The following is a 14,944-nucleotide window of genomic DNA, read 5'->3' as shown; positions in this document are numbered from 1 at the left end:
GGAACTGTAATAACAATGTGCCTTTATACATGTGCAATAAGTGTTCATATCTGTAACATTTGGCATGATAATTCCATTTCAAACAGTGCATAAGAAATGTTCATTTCTTATATGACAATTTTATTATCTTTTTAAGAACTAAAAATAAGACTGTCCTCCTCAGTAGGTGGTATTCTGTCTTCTCAACTCAGCTCTTCCATTGATCATAGAAAACCAAGGCAGCAGAACTTAATATGCTGTTTATTTCCTTTCCTAGAAATACTGTGGTGATAAGCAAAGTAGAATCATCTTCACCTAGAAATATGAAGCCTGGCTAAAACCTTATTTTGAGCCATATAACTCAATTCTTGTGTGTTTCCTGACTTATCTAATGTCCACAATTGGTAGAATCTAAGCATTTTTCTGAAGAGGAAATATGAGCAGAGATCTCTTTTCAGTCTAGTTTAGCAATTGTAGCTCAGAGATTATAGCAATATCCGATATGGACCTTTATTGAGGATCTATTCCTTCCTCACCTCAATGTGATTTTGTGAGAAGTTCTTGAAAGTGTGATTACAGCATTAGACAGTGAATTTTGTGTGAAATTATCATTGCTTTCCTTATAAGATGATTGCATAGATTAATGTTTTAATTCATCTTTTACATGGAAAGTAGATGAGCAACACAACTAGAATGTGTACTTTAAAATGGAAAAGAAAAGTATATGAATTTGCATTTTCTTACCTAGAAAAAGTTTAAGGAAGGAGTGGACTGATGATTCACTCAGTACTTGGAATAAGGCTGTATTTTCCATAGCTAGCACAAGTTATTTCACTCTTCTGGAGAGGAAAAATTAATCTGCTTTTAAGGGAGCTGATTTGGAAAGAAAGGAAGAATAAAAGGCATGTAAAGCTGGCTTCAGAACATATATTGGATTTATCTTGTTCCCATACTGAAACAAACAAACAAACAACCTTGGTCAACAGACTTCTACATATCTGATTCTCCACGAACAATGTATCTGCTGAGATTATAGTTCCTTAAATTCAGCGGCGCTAAGTGGTTATTATGTTCACTTTAAAAATTTCTAGTTGTTGTTTATGATAAGACTTTTTTTTTTTTTTTTTTACAAATGTTAATAGTTTAAAAAATCAAGTTATTGAAATAATGTTGAACTCCAGAGATCATGAGTAGTTCAGTAGCTATTGACTGCTGGAGGTTGGGATTTTGTGGTAAATCAGATAAGTCCCACAGCAGTAAGCCCTTCCAGCACAAATGCTTTCGTGTGTGGATTTTACTTTCCTTCTGCAAATACTGGTGCATAGTACTTTGAAATTAACTTTACACAAACGTGCATACCAATAAGTTAGTCACTCAAATGTTCATGAAAATCAAATACCCCAAAGGATGTGAGCACGGCCTAAGAGAACTGATTGAATAAAATCAGCTGAATATTCAGATATACTCTTCTCCTCGGGAAAATTGGTATATCATGGACAGAACCTTAATACTGACAATTTTGATAAGTGCCTCTGTAACTCAAAAGTGATGTCTTTTCCTAGGAGGCCTTATGCATTCAATCATAACCAGCTTATAGGGAGATTTAAAAAAAAAAAAAGAAAGAAAGAAAAAGTGATGATTGAGAACTGCATAGTTTCCCTGAAGTAAAAATACCTGCTTCCAGATGCTTAGAGCTTGAGTGAATGCAATTGCACTCATTTCTGTGCCATTCGAAAGGTTTTGGAATCCCTCAGATGCTGATTTCTCGGTGGCTTCAGTTGCAGTGGTGCAGTTACACATCCACTCTTGAGGCCAGGCTCTGCGCTGGCTGCAGGTGTGAGAGCTGTTACTGGAGTCTGATCGTACCCACTTGGAAAACCTTACCTTGGCATAGTAACCATTCTTGGAGTACTGTTACTTTACATTTATCATGAGGAAAAGGAAATGGTTGCCCAAGCTAACTTAGTGATAAATTGCTCATGAGCTCACATCCTTACACCAGCTGAGTCTTGCAGTCTATGCATCTCCTATGTGTTTCAGCTGGGATACCGTCCAGTAAAGTATCATTGAAGTCTTTTTCCCTAAGGATGAAAAGAACTCATCACTAAAGAGTACACCTCTTATTTATATAGCAACCAACTTGCAGTTCCCAGCTTCTTCTGCTGTTTGTTCATATTTAAGGCATTAAAAAAAGAAAAAAAATGTAGAGAACTCAGTGTTTTGAAAGGTTTCCTTTAAAATGATGACTTCTGTGATGGTGAACTCTTGGAGTTAGCCCTGTGACTGGGATTTAAAGTAACAGGTCCATGATCCCAGACCTAATTTAATTTTCAGATGTCTGCCCAAAATGTCCAATAAGACACTAAGATTATGTTTTAATGACATGCTGACATAATTTGGCAGCTGATTTGACAGATCCCAATAGAGTTTTCATTAAATAAGTTCCTTTGATGTGTCCAAATTACAGCTAGCACTGGTAAAAACATGGGATTTGCCGGGGCTACTCTGGGTATAAAATAATATTTAGTTAAGAAATAGGATAAAAAAAGTTATTGCTTTATTATTCCAAGGCTGCTCAATAGATTTTATTTTTCTTCATAGATGCTCAACATTTGCAAACAGCTTATTTAGAAATTGAAAAAAGAACAAAGATTCCAGACACCTGCTTTATGTGTTTGGTCTTTAAGTATAAGCGCAGCTTTCCATTGCGATTTAACAGGATTTAGAAGTGCAGCTTGAAGCCACCATTCAAATCCCTATATAATTAGTAAATTTCAGTTCAGATAAACACGCAATAAAATTTGGAAGTATCAACAACAACTTTATATTTAAGGTCCAGGTATTAAATTAGTTCTTCAGCTCCACTGAAAGTATCCATACGGCCTCTAAATTATGCTGGTACTATATTTCACCAGAGTCTGCTTTGTTATCCAACATCTGGGAACTCCTTCCTAACCATTGCTGTGTTTTCCTGTCCAGATTGTTGCCATTCCTTTCAACTCTATAAGTGTTTGTGTTTCGCCCATTTCCTCCATCAGCTATTTTATTTATCCAAACAATTGTGTGTATATGTAAATAAGGACCAAGGTATGGCCCTTCCACACTGCACATGATTATTTTTTAATGCTTCTAAAACTTTTTAATTGGAAAGCTTGTAGAGAGCTTCTGTTCTTCAGCCGATATGCTACAGCTTTTTAACATTGCTCTGAAATAGCTATTACACAGGGTGAAAATGAGTTAAAATAGTGGGTACATTTTGCTTAAAAACTTGCTAAGCAATACTCAAGATCACGGCCTTCACAGGAAAAATGGTTTTCAATGTTTGTCATGCAAGCTCATGTTTAACATTTACAAAAATGGCCAACCAGTCTCTTCTGGTACAACAGGTTTTATCCTTGATTTTTATTCGTGTGTCACCATCTAAACTGAAACCAAATTTATGATGGTGTTCTCTGACCCCTTCAAGCGCGATGCCATTTACCTGCTACGGCCATTGGCATGCAAGCGGCCTCTGCGTCTGGAGCAGGGAGGCAGCGAATGGCATAGGGTAACCCAGGCAGGGCATGGTGTGCCACTGGCAGAATCCACTTGAATTATGGATTATGCAGGACCACACTTTCCCTTATTGAATGTTGGAAAAAGAAAAAGTATAATGTTAGTAATTTATCAAAGAAGCCTCTAAATTCTAAATGAGAGATTAACTTTTGGTTTTGCATTTTTTTATTTGGAGCTGATACATGTCTGCTGTAATAAGGTCATACGTGCTAAGAAATTAAACATTGTATTATTCAACAGTTGCTGCATTGCTGGATGCCGTATGGATTATAATTCATAACCATCCATATGAATAGCGTACTGCAGCTGGCTGGCCAGAGTGATTAAAACAATTTCTTGCCATAATGAAATCTCTTTAAAAAAAAAAAAAAAAAATCGGTGACCACAAATCTGGTATTTGCAACTCAACACATGAAGTGAAAGATTGATATTGCCAAATATGTATCTCAGAATACATGGCAAATGTGTAAATTCTCTTTGAACTAGCTTTGATGGCTCCTTTTGTTCACTTCATGCCAATCCATCAGTTTCAATTTGATGGCTTTGTTCTGTCTGAAGCATATTAGCCGATATGGTCTACTGTTTATTGAGCTTTTGCTATACTACTTTTTAACTACAGTCATGTGTTTCTGAGAATCCAGTCAAAGTAGATTATGAATTCTGTTCCAACTATCTGGGCCCTGTGATTTTTTTTTTCGCGTTGACTGTTCAAGTGCTAATAAGGCGAGACAAATGATGGTGGCTTATAGATGTTCAGATAGTAGGTGGCTAGAGATAGTTTCACTGCTGAGCTATTAACAGTATCATCCAAGAGACAGATGAAACAGGAATTACAAGTACAGTCTGTTTATCAGACAGAGTCCAGACATGGAGACAGAAGTAACTGTGGTCATGGAAAGACTTGTGTATGAAGAGAGACTAAAAATAATATGCTACAGCAAATGCAGGAGAAGGCTTAGCAAAGAAAAGAAACCACTCTGGATGAGCTGGGTTTGTTTGGATTTTACATAGAGTGTATGGTTATGAATTAGTGGATTTTTATTCTTTAATTCCCATTTTATATGTTTGAAACTATATCCTCAATTGTTTCAAAAAAGTTAAGCATTAGAAATTAGCCTGGTAGTAAAAGGTAAAATTAGAACAAAATTCCTCCTAGAAATAAGATATTCATTGGTTGTCCTGTGAGATATTGGTTTACTTTTCCTGTAATATCTAGATAGTAAATTTAGACTGTTACTGTGAGATGAATAGTCATTTTCTCTTTGCCTGTGCTGTAGGAAAAGGGGAGTAGCATGATCTTATATAATAGATAGAAAAGTATTGAAGCAATTGTGATCACTAATCTGCTGCAGTGCTTGAAATTTGGTAGAATGACAGTTAAATGTAGTGCAGAAAGCCCTTCATGCCCGTAATATAAGTATCACCATATGAATTTTCATGGTATGCTGCATTTACTGTGTGTTTTCCATTGTTTTAACTTGTAGCAAGGTGACCTTGATTTCCTAGATTGAAGATTTTAGTAGTTCATTTTACTGAATTCGAATGAACAGAGCAAACTGTATCTGCACATTGAGTCCTACAGAGCTGTAATCAAGTATAGCTCCTGCTGGCCCGGAACGTAACAACATAGAAACATGTAAGTTCATTACAAAAAATTCAGAGTCTGAATGACATTCTCCTGTACAAGAGACATAAGGACACACCATACTGAGTTAAAGACGAATAAGATTATTAAAATTATGTTCTCTATAAATAGCTGTAAAGAAACTACCTGTATCTAGCAAATGTAACATTTCAGTGGAGTTATATTTCACAGCTAGTTACTAAATTCCCTCATGCAAAATACAAACTAATAAATGGGCCTGAATATCACAGTGCACACCTTACCAGAATTGTTCATATATCCTTTACATATATTTTTAGGCTATTTTTATTTAGAGGTGTTAGCATTTCAGCCACCACTGTCTATATACGCTTTAACCTAATACTGCAGGAGCTTTCTTATGCCTTATGCAGATATTATAAATCCACTATGTAATGTAAGATGATTGTAACTTTAAAGGTCAGAAAGCAGGGAAATTGGTAAGACTGATGATAACTTCTTGTGACTATCAGGGATGTCAGTATGACTTTACTGGTATGGCAAGCTGGAATATAGGAATCACCACAGTCTCAAGTTTCAGGTGTTACCAACTCTGAGTACCCAACAGTGAAGTTAGTTTGGTTCTCTCTGTCGCTGAGCAAGGAATGGATATGCAGCGTAGTGTATTGCTGGAAAAAAGTTTAGTTAGATGTTTTTGTGTCCGGGTTGTCATAGTTAAGCTGCTTGTGTCACTGTTTTGACCATTCTCAAATGAAGGTGTCATCTGGCATTGTTCAGCAAGCACGACTGTCAGCCTGTTGCATGATCTTCAGGCCAGAAGTCAATCAGATTTGACTACTGAGATCAGTGTTATCTCAGCAGGGAAACTTCCTGGAGTATTTAGGTTGGATGTACAAGTTCAATAATATGGGATTTAGCACAAAGTTCTATAGGAAGTCATTGATTTTTAGATACAAAATAAATAGCAGATGAAAAACTTTATTCCTATTTGACATTCCTATTTGTTACTATTTGACATATGATGTATCATGTCCCAATTAATTTATTAAATTGCTGCCCCTTTTACTTCCTTGCTGTTAAATAATTCTTTTTGCATCCTAACTTCTTCAGTTTCATTTCTTTGGATTTACCTGTGGTTAATTTCATTGTGACTTATGTCAATAGGTTGTGCGTTAACTTTACCAGCTAGTTAAGACACGTTTACCATAATGGATTATTACTGTTCAGATTCAAGTGTTCTTGAAAGTGTGTGTGTCCTCTTTATAAGTTCTTAATATGTGTATGAGATGTAATGATTTAAAATTAGTGAACTTCCTATTCTGTCAAATTGCTTCATTCAATAGTCACAGAAAAACACTTAGAAACCTCTGAACAAGTAGAAACAGATTTGTACAAAATCCTTCCTTTCCTTTCCTTCTCTGAACAGAATTTTTGCCAGATGTAAAGTGTATCAAGTCCTCATCTGTGAGAAATATTTCCTACAGCTAGTAAAGTATCTGTAAAACTACACTTGTTGCTCTGCACAAAGTTTTAATTTTTATTAGAACTATTCTGATTTCTTTATTTTATCCTTTAAGTAATCTCTCTTCATATATTACTACTGTTAGATATTCTAGTGTTTGGATATTGGGTTTCTGTACCAGTTTTTTTGGATAAACTCTTTCATTCCAGATCCAGTAACTGCATCTTTTGAGAACTATAACTGTACTCCACCAGTCATATTTATATATTTTGTTTCCCTGGAATGCCACTGATGTACTTTTATGTATAATTTCACCATATTGAGCTTGTCCTCTCCGTTCTAGCTTCCTTTTGCTGTTTTACAGAGAAGAAGGAGGAAATAATTATGAATAAATTCAGCCTATAAGACAGGGTCTATTTACTAGTTAATGAATATTTAATAGTATTGGTTATTACAAGAACTAGCTGTAAGATGCCAGAAGACAAGCCATCATTGCATAATAATTGAATCACATATTTCATAAACAGTAGGTCTATACTGATAGATTAGACATGTACATACGCACCTTATTCTTGAGTTGCATTACTAATGAATTAACATTTGTGTCCTACTACTTTGAACAAGCAAACAAAAAAGTAAAAATAAAGAACAGCTCTACAAAACTAGTGGAAAGCAGTTATCAAGACATAAGAAATATATGAAATACAAGGTGATTAAATTTCAAAATGTATGTATGTATGCCCTGTAACTTTTATACTTATGGGGAAAAAATACAGCATAATTTTTCCCTATCCAAAGCAATTGTTCCCTTACATTGATTTCCTTAAATATACAATTTTTTTTTTTTTTGAAAATTAATGATATGCCTCCAGAAGATATAGCTGTCTCTAGAGATACCTTACCTTCTGGTGTGAAATATCTAGCACACAGTTATCCAAGAACTGCATGTAATAGGAAACATACAGCTGTCATATTTGGATAATTAGAAAAGTTTTTACAACTGAAAAAGTTTAAAATTTTTGGTATTCTCAGTGAAGGTAAATCACTGTTAATTATGAACTATATTTGCCTCATTTAAGATAAGCTACTTTCCAGCTGAGAATTATTATCTTTTTCAGAAAAGGATTCTTACCACGTCTTTAAAAATCATTATCATATTTTAAACAATGTATTTCCTTAGAACTCTTTAGAGTTGATGGATTATCCATGTTGCTAGGATAACCTTTAAACGACTGATTCCCAAATTTATTGGATTATAGCCCATTATCTACCATCAAAAGTTCTCAGACTGTCATAGATCCTTATCCATCCCACTTTTAATTGAAAATGTTCCAAGAGGGATAGATTTGGGGGCCACTTGTGGAATACTTAGTAAGGTATTGGAAAAATAATTTGGTAACCATTGCCCTAAACTAAGAAGCGTACAAATAAGAAGCTCTTTGGCTAACAGTGGGTTTACTTGTAGCTTTGGGGCATTTCTGAAGTGATATGTTAAAGTTACTCTCCAAAGCAATTAAATCCGCTTCTAAAAAAATTAAGGCTCACTTTCCAGCTGTCACAGCATAACCAGAAGGAAATGCCTATCGTGGGAAAAGTAAACTCTTTCCTCTCTTGGGGTTTTTTTCAATTATGTGTTGGCATGTCACAGGAAAGACAGTTATTGAAATTTATCAAGTTTTATTCAAACTTATCTTGTTTTTAATAACACTTTGAAGAAATTATAATTAATTTGTGAAAATAGATTCCAAGCCCCACTGTAAATAGTGTTCCTGTGTGTGTGTGTGTGTGTATATGAATGAGTCAAGTTGCAGTGAGTGCTTTTTTCTAAATTTGCATGTTATTTCCTTTTTAAAGTAGTAATCAGGCAAGGTAACCCTGTCTGGAGAGAGAGCAGACTCTCCCTTGCCTGGGCAAGCACTGAGCATTGTCTGGGGCGATTATGCCAGGCAGAAGAGAGAGAAAGGGTCACAGCAAGAAGCTAGGCACTCACAGAGTATCTTAAGACTAAGCAGAGGAGGAAAAAGATTTCCAGGCCTCAAAGACTTTCTAAATAACCTTCCTGGATCAGCAAGGATTGCTAAAATTTTACTACTATTCAGGAAGGAGCATCATGGACTGAAACCAGCCTGCAAGTGAGGACATACTTGGGCAGTTTTAAGTTGCTTTTGTAGTTCTACCCAGTCTTACTTAGCTGTTTTGAATTTTATCTATAAAAATAGGTAATTATTCTGATTTATTTTCTAATAAAACCTAACTTTTGAGTTACAAGTCTTTAGGTTTTTTAGTCTTTTTGTGAGAAAGAAGGTCAAGGCTAAACTACCTTCGAGGACTGGGTTTTTCTTCTCAGTAAATGTCTGCTGATAAAACTGATCAAAAAGTGAGGAAAAATAATTCAAAACAGAATTAACCACTTGTGATGGAATATCTTCTGAAATCACTAATACAGAAAAATGTGTAGAACGGAATTTTCTGTTATGTCTATTTTTACACCACATTCAGGGTACTACTTGGTTGGTTGGTTGATATGGTTAGTTTAAGCAGAGGTAGCCTTCACAGTAGTTTACTGGAAAGTACTGTGGTCTTTCTGTTTTGATTCTGTTGGACTGGATCTGTGGAAGTGATCAGGTTTCAAAATTTCCAATCAGTGAGATTCACACAGAAGCAAAGCTGAAGTTTTTGGTGTGTAGAATAAAACTGATCTGCTCCATTAGTCTTGTTTCTTCTAAAATTGGGCTCAAAAGCTCAGACATAGTAATTTTTCAGAGTTTATCTACTATTATAAGGATTTTCCTGTAATTTGATTGGCACCTCTGGTTCTCATTTTGCTAATTTTTCTTTCAGTCATTTCCCCTTTGCACCCTGATATTCTCATACAAGAGCAGTACTTTTACAGTAGAATCATAGCCCTGTGCAAAATATAAGAAATAGGTTATATATAGATGCACATCTCAACAGTGAGCTGCTTTTATATGAGATACAATAATTACAATATGATTAGTGTTCCTTCACCCATGTTCAGCAAAGAGCGTATCATTTCATAGTTTTTCTAAGATCAGAGAGGAGAATGGGTGGTTAGCTTGATCCTGCTTTGTTCTTTAAAAGACTCCCTTGAATGCCTATTGGTCAAGAGAAAGATGATATTTTACTAAATCAGAATTCTTTAAAACAACTTTTTTGCTTGTTCTAATCTGTTTTGCTATGTTATCTTTGTAACTAAGCCTGCATGTGAAGAATGAGGAGTTCATGAAGCTCATTATGCTTCTTTCAATTTGAAAATTAAATTTTGCAATTTGAGAATTGTAAGCACTTTTCTGTAGCATTGCTTCCTATAACAGAAGACAATAGATTACCACAGTGTTGCTAGGAAATAAAGCTATATCATGCAAGTTTAATAAGTCATTTAATATATTGTGCCCATGGGCTATTGATATACCAGGAGTTGTACCTGTGCTCTAGAAAAAGTGTGCAATTTAGAAATCTTTTCTTCTTTTCATGACTTGTAACAATTAAAATCTTATTAAGTTTGCTTGTAATAAGCCACAGCTATTTCAGCCTTTTCTTCTTATGACAAAGCTTTTCAAAGATGGATAGCTTTTTGTCTCAGTAATATCTGTTTCCCACCACTGAAACATTGCATGTTTGTTCCAGCAGTATTGAAAGCAGAGCTGTATTCTATTAAATATTACATTTTCCAGTATATATATATTGCATATATTTTCAGTATCCTTTAGGGTCTGTGATTGAGTTAGTTATTATTTAATCAGACTTTCATGAGACTAGACACTGGATAGTCTCCTGCCCATGAACCTTCAAGCTATGCATAAAGTATTTATTAGAAGAAAACTAAAAAGAGAAGACCACATTCCTTTTCCAGACATCTAATGCAGAACATGGATCTGCAGATCAACAGTACAATTTGTTAATAACAATATAGTGTGATCTTGCAGTGACTCTTTAAAAGATTTATTTATCTTAGGAAAAAAACCTGTATTTTGTGTGTACTCCCATGTACTCACATTTAAATATGTTATTTACTAAGAGAAATAAATAGATTTAAGGAAGCCTGAGCAAAAGTGCTGATTTGTTCAATACCTTGTATATCAGATAAGAGCTGTTCATTTTCCAGAAGTTTTTAGAATACTAAGACTAGGAAACAAGATACTTTCTTCTTTATTGCATTGCAGTAATTAAATAGTAGAAATTGCTTGCCTGGACTTAGAAGAAAGTAAGTCCTATTTAAATTGCCACTGGTTAAGTTTTCAGAAATCTAGATTCTTCTTTTTCCAGTTAGGTAAATTATTTTTCCATTCTTTGTCTGAAGTTTATTATTTGAAGAATAGGTATAACAACAAGATCTCCCTTTGGTCTTTTCTTCTGAGATTACAAATTATTTGCATAGAAATTACTTTTAAAATAACTTCAACATTTTTATTTATTGCATGGACACTGTTCTTTTCAGATTACTTTGTCAAAAAAAAAAAAGAGGCGTGAGGAGAAATAATCTTTCTGCTTGTTTTACTTTCGTTCTTTTTGGTAAGAAAGATTGATCGATTCAAAATCTTGATTCTAAATCTTGCAATTATCATATGTTCTGAAATTCACTGACGAAGGTGGAGGTAACTAGTAGTATTTCCCAGTTCTGTAACTAGATCACATATTTTCTCCCTTCTATTTTTTCTATACTCCAGATAGTATTGCAGAATTCCTCAAAAAAATTACACATACTGAGGATATGGTTCTAGGCCAATATCTGAATATTTCTAAACTCAAAGATAAGAAGAAACTTTTTTTTTATGCATCTGTAGGAAAAGAAAATTTCCCACTTCTTTTTATACGTTTGACATAGTTACTTTTCTAAATGAATGCATTTAGAGCACAATTATTGGCTAGAGAAGAATCTGGGATCATGTTAGAAGAACATCTAGAAGTTTAGAAAAAATCACTTCAGCTAAAGGAGAGTTTCCTGTAAATGTAATTGAGTGGAGTACCTTTTCAGATCTTTGAGCAGAGAGGAATAAGAATATTACCAGTTTAGAACTTCCTCTTAGCTCAGAGCTAAAAAATCTTCCCTTCAGTTGTGGGATCCTATCAGTAACGTAAGTCTTGCTTGTTGCTCAAAAAAACATTTATAAAGCTTGATGTAAAAGCATCAGCAGATAATGCAAAATTACTATAATTGTCATTATTATGATTAAGACTTCTGGTCTGAAAAGCTATGCTGTAGAACAGACCAGACTGTTTACCTGCACTATGAGACAGCATACTTATTATTGTGTGGCTGATCAATAAATTATCTTTGAATGGCAATAAATTAATATAGTCAACATAATATAATTCCATATAATTCTGAGTAAAGATGATCCAAAATAATGTGATAAGTTTTAGAAGAGGAAATGTCAATACTCATTTCACACTCTAAGGGAATAATTAGCTCATGTAAATTAGTTTTCAGAATTTTCCCTTTGGACTCTTGATTCTCCTTTCCTCACTTAAGGAGTATTTAGGTCCCTGTGGTATGATGAGGTGAAAGTTATTTATGATTGTCCCAGTACTTACTTGAGTTTAAATAAATAAATAAGCTTCCTGGGAGAAAAATCTTCACTTTCCCTATCAGTACCATATTCAATTTTTGGTGTACAAAATATGAGGTACTAGGGCCTGAGAGAACTTCAGCAGAAGTATCCTGTTGCCTGTTCCTTGGGCAGGATTAACTGTACTCAGCTGTTCCTGGCAAAAGTTTGTCTAACATATTCCTACAGAACTCCCCTGATGGAGACCCTGCAGTAGCTCGAGGCTTTCATAGTGTGGCGTGTCACTGTTACTGAGAGAAAGGTTTCCCATTCCTTTCCAGGTCTAACGTGAAGTTTTCTGACTGCTATTTAAACTGGCAGACATGAAAACCAGATTTTATTTCCTTCCTCTTTTCAAGAACCTCTTAATCCTTAAAGAGCTCAGGCTTTCCCTTTAGCTAAATAGCGCCTAACTCTGTCTTTTCTAGTACATGATATTTCTCTTGACCACCCATCTGCCTCAATGCTCTCCTGGAACATGATATCTGAAACTCCTGTTTGAACAGAAATTCCACCCATGCTGAGTAAATAAGGAGCACTTCCTATCTCTTACGAGTATTAACTCCTGTTTATACATCCCAGTATGATTTTTTTGTCCTCCGCAATACCGTGTGTTTTGGTTGCAATCTACAATAATACCCAGATTTGGAAAAAACGTCTGCCTAATCATTGGTTCTTTTTCACGCATTTGCAAAGTTGATTAGCCTTGTTTCCGTAGCTCCTTCATACGCTGAAATTTGCCTTTATAAATATGTGTAGGTGCATGTATAGTTACAAAAGTGCATAAGTGAGATTAATGCATGTTACTCATTAATAGTTCTTGATTAAGACTAGACCCAATAGTAATCCAAAACTGAGGAGATGATGTCTGGCCCCTTGTCCAGACTTTTAACAGTTATTATGATAAATTATTTAGAGTAAAATGCAAATTAGAAGTGAGACTCTGAAGTTGTGTTATCGGTCTGAATTAAGTAATCAAGAAAGGACCGAAGACGTCCCAAGGCTCATGTGAAAGAATCCGACTTTTATTCTCAAACGCCCCGCAAAAAAATGAGGTGTTTTTACACAGAGTAGGTGGAAGAGAGAGGAAGATTTTGGCTAAGTTTGTATTTAATTGTGCAGGCGAAGTTCACAGAAAAGGGACTTACTTCATTTAGGCAAGCTAGGTTTGAAGCTAGCTCTTGCTTTGAGAGCAAGGAATAGACTTAAGATACAAACTGCAAGGAGAGACTCTTTGTGTAAGGCCCCAGTCCTTCAACGGCTATGCGTACGTATCAGCCTCAGACTTCTGCGTGTTCTGCCTGTCTTACACTAACAAGCTGAAATCTTGGGCTGGGAGTGAATGCTCACATTGAGTCACATTAACTTATGCAGCTATTCACTATGTAAATTGGGGCACGTTGCTATGGCAACCTGCTGCATAAACCAGCTCTCCTTGCAAGCCACACAGGCCCTTCTAGTGTTGTGCCCCATGGTATTCTGGAGCGGCTTTGATCCCGGGGAGCTGGTGTCAGATAGGCGGCGAAGAGGACAATGCTGCACAACCGGCTCGTTCTGTGCGTAATCAGCGAGCATTTAATCTTTGCTGGGAAACCCACAACCTGCTTTTGCTCTATATGAAAGAAAGAAGCAGCCACTCATTCATTTTAGGGATTTTTTTTCCCTACGTTACAATTAAGACAAATTATAATGTGTGATAATTAGCTGCGACCTCCAGTGTTTTGAAATGGGAGAGGTCTTCATAATTTTCCTCTCGTGAAGAATTAATTCTTTTGTGATTACATTAATTTCTCCAATATTGTTCTTTTATATTTGTAAAGAAGTCAGCCATTCTTCTTTTTGTGGATTTGCATTACCCTTTCACTGCAATAACAGAAGTTGGTTTTAATTAATTTAATTAGAAAATACATTATTGACATATTGGAGGCAGAGTGAGCAGACTGTGTTAGAAGCCTAATGTTATGCAAGAGCTTCCGGAGCGGTTTAAAAGCACAACGATGCTGTTAAGGCACAAATGCTACATCATTCACGCCCTGCTCTTTAAGAGGAGCAGCGTTTACAGAACAGCTTAAGGCATGCAGCTAGAGCAGTACAAAATATAAAAGATGACAAACCAAAGCAAGCAACCAAATCACCTGATGAATTGGTACAGGGATTACCTTCATGACACTCATTTTTCTTTCCAGTCTGTATACTTACAGCATTTACTGCGGAGATAGAGTTGTTGTGTTGTTCATTGAATTTGCAGCACAACCTGGGGGTTGTTTCATTTTCAGCCAAGCTGCAAAGTTTACTTGTTAACCCATTTATAGACAAACCTGTCCTCATTTGCAGACTCCTCCCAACTGTCATCTGCCTTTCCTTAAGTGTGCACATCCATTTAAATTAAAGTCCCACTGGACAGCGCTTCACCAGGCGCAAAGTGATTTCAACAAACCCTTTAATCTTGCTGGGAATACAGGCTCAGGAAGGCCTATCTGTGCTGAGTCTGGTCACTCGCTAGTGCGGACAACTATGCCATAGATTCTGATTCTTTAAATTTATCAAGCTTCATTTTCAAATGAATGTATTCCTTCCTTTGTCATGTTTCCCTGCTTTTCCCTCTTCCCTTACCCAGTGAAGGCTGCTTCAGAATCTCACCCTCCTGGGAGTTATAAACCAGTTTCTTGTTTGTAGACTAAATTTAGTCTTTGCTACTTTAATGCTGATGTGACAACACCATCCTAGAGCTCTAACAGCTTTTCTTTTTCCCAGTGGTTGCTATCTCTAATATAT

The 14,944-nt window shown here is 35.6% G+C and overlaps 1 long non-coding RNA gene across 1 annotated transcript in view; it reads right to left on the bottom strand.

The window, feature by feature from the left end:
• Positions 1 to 1,163: 1,163 nt before the first annotated feature.
• Positions 1,164 to 14,944, bottom strand: part of LOC104138984 (uncharacterized) — a 36,645-nt gene continuing 22,864 nt past the window's right edge. Inside the window, exon 4 of the long non-coding RNA XR_693020.2 lies at positions 1,164 to 2,060. This is a non-coding gene — a long non-coding RNA (uncharacterized lncRNA). The remainder of the gene's footprint in view (positions 2,061 to 14,944) is intronic.

Source organism: Struthio camelus, chromosome 11 (genome assembly GCF_040807025.1).
Source record: "Struthio camelus isolate bStrCam1 chromosome 11, bStrCam1.hap1, whole genome shotgun sequence".
NCBI classification, from domain to species: domain Eukaryota; kingdom Metazoa; phylum Chordata; class Aves; order Struthioniformes; family Struthionidae; genus Struthio; species Struthio camelus.
This window is presented reverse-complemented; position numbering and strand designations above follow the sequence as displayed.